The following is a 2,449-nucleotide window of genomic DNA, read 5'->3' as shown; positions in this document are numbered from 1 at the left end:
GGAGCGGCCACTGCACTCCAGTCTGGGTGACAGAGTGAGACTCCAACTCAAAAAAATAAAAAATAAAATAAAACAAAATAAAATCCTCAGGTTCCCGTTGAAGGTGGAAGACTCAACCCCACCCCTTCACCCATCAAAGCCGTAGTCATGTTCATGAAACCACTTCCTAGTTCATGATCTTGCATATTCCAAAGTCTGACAGGTCTCCTATGAGGCAAAAATGTGTGTTCCAGAAAAGATCACTCCTCCTCCCATCCAAGGCAGAAAGATGGCAGTCTCTCTGCAGGGTTACCTGGGCTCCATCCCTTACATAACATATCAGTTACTGTGAAAATATACCTAGTTTTTAGTTAAAAGCAAAAGCACGGTCTTTCTGTGTTGAGAGACTTGCCTGTGTCAGGTCTTTCTGGCATGAATCTCCCTCTTCCCCACTCTTCTTGCTAATAAACTGTTTTAAGACTTCGCTGGCTGCTCTGGAAATCACTTCAGGGGCTAGTCAAAGAGCCCACGAGTAGCCAGGCGCGGAGGCTCACACCTGTAATCCAGCACTTTGGTTCGAGATAGACCTGGGCAAGTTGGTGAGACCTCATCTCTACAATAAATCAAAAAGTTAGCCGGGTGTGGTGGTGCATGCCTGTAGTTTCAGCTACTTGGAAGGCTGAGATGGAAGGATCGCCTAAGCCCAATAGGTAGAGGCTGCGGTGCCATGTGAATGTGGCACTGCACTCCAGCCTGGGAGACAGAGTGACACTCTGAAAAAAAAAGGAAAAGAAATAGGGTGGTGAGAATAAGAGTTTTCACTACAAGGTTGATTGTAAAGATTTCTGGTATGAAAATATTATGTAGGGCAACTCCTTTGGGTCCCCTCCCATTGTGGTAGCTTTTCTGTCCTCTCAATAAATTCTACTTTCTTAAAAGAAAGAAAAAAGCCGGGATCAGTGGCTCAGCCTGTAATCCCACACATTTGGGAGGCTGAGGTGAGTGGATTGCCTGAGCCCGCAGGTTCGAGACTCACCTGGGCAACTTGGCGAGCCCTCATCTCTACAGTAAATCAAAAAATTAGCTGGGTGTGGTAGCACACGCCTGTACTTCCAGCTACTTGGAAGGCTGAGGCAGAAGGATCGCCGGAGCCCAGCAAGTCGAGGCTGTGGTGACTGGGAGCAGCCACTGCACTCCAGTCTGGGCGACAGAGTGAGACTCCAACTCAAAAAAAAAAAAAGAAAGAAAAGAAAATATTATATAATGCTCCTAAAAAGATGATGGTGAGTAGGGTGTTTATTCTAATGATATTAGTATATTCAGCTATGAAAAATAAGGCAAAGTGTCCTGTAGCATCTTTGACGTTAAAGCCTGACACTAATTCGATTCACCTTCTGTAAGATCAAAGGGTGCTCAATTAGTTTCTGCTAGTGTTGAAATAAATCATATAGCTAGTGGTCATCATGGGAAAAATAACCAAGAATATCCTTGGGTCCTAATAAGGGTTGATAATGTGTTAAGATTATAGGCATGAGCCACTACTCTTGGCCCAAACAGAATTTTTATGAAAGTACCTCATGGATGTTTCTGGTTATGATTGATCTTTGTACTTAAAGACAGAATGATCTTGTGGTGAAGATCATTACCTTTGGAGTCTAAAAACTGTCCGGTTCTGTTGCATTATCAGCAGCAAGCCTTTGGGCAAATTAGTTATTGTGAAGATTAAATGGGATAATGCATGTAAAACAGATTTAGCTCAGCATTCTGCACATAGAAGCATTTGATGTACATTTAATCTATTGTTAGTATTAATATATACCTTCTTATTATTATGCCTTTTATTGTTCTATTTTATTTGGAGACTGGATCTTGCCCTGTCACCCAAACTGGAGTACAGTGGTACAATCATAAGATCACAACTCACTGCAACCTCAGATTCCTGGGCTCAAGCAGTCCTTCCACCTCTGCTTCCTGAGTAGCTGGGACTCCAGGTTAAAAACATTTTGGGCTGGGCGTGATGGGTCAAGCCTGTAATCCCAGCACTTTGGGAGGTGGAGGTGAGAGGATTGCCTGAGTCCAGGGGTTCGAGACCAGCCTGGGCAACTTGGCTAGACCTTGTCTCTACAATAAATCAAAAAATAAGCCAGGCATGTGGTGCATGCCTGTAGTTCCAGCTGCTTGGAAGGCTGAGGAGGAAGGATCACCTGAGCTCTGCAGGTCGAGGATGCAGTAGCCATGAATGTGCCACTGCATTCTAGCCTGGGAGACAGAGTGAGACTCCGATTCAAAGAAAAAAAAAGAAAAAGAAAAAATTAGATTATGTATCTAAAAATGCTTTATACACTGAAAAATTACATAAATTGCCTACTTTAAGAGGTAGTTAGGAAAGGATGAAGAGGAGAGAGTTCAAACTGAGGGAACAGCAGGAATGAAGGCTTGAGGAGTGAAAATATGTGTGTATTGCAAGGCC

Source organism: Carlito syrichta, unplaced genomic scaffold (genome assembly GCF_000164805.1).
Source record: "Carlito syrichta isolate Samal-C Ts95f unplaced genomic scaffold, Tarsius_syrichta-2.0.1 Scaffold303669, whole genome shotgun sequence".
Taxonomy (NCBI): domain Eukaryota; kingdom Metazoa; phylum Chordata; class Mammalia; order Primates; family Tarsiidae; genus Carlito; species Carlito syrichta.
The sequence above is the reverse complement of the archived record's forward strand: the minus strand, read 5'-3'. Positions refer to the sequence as shown.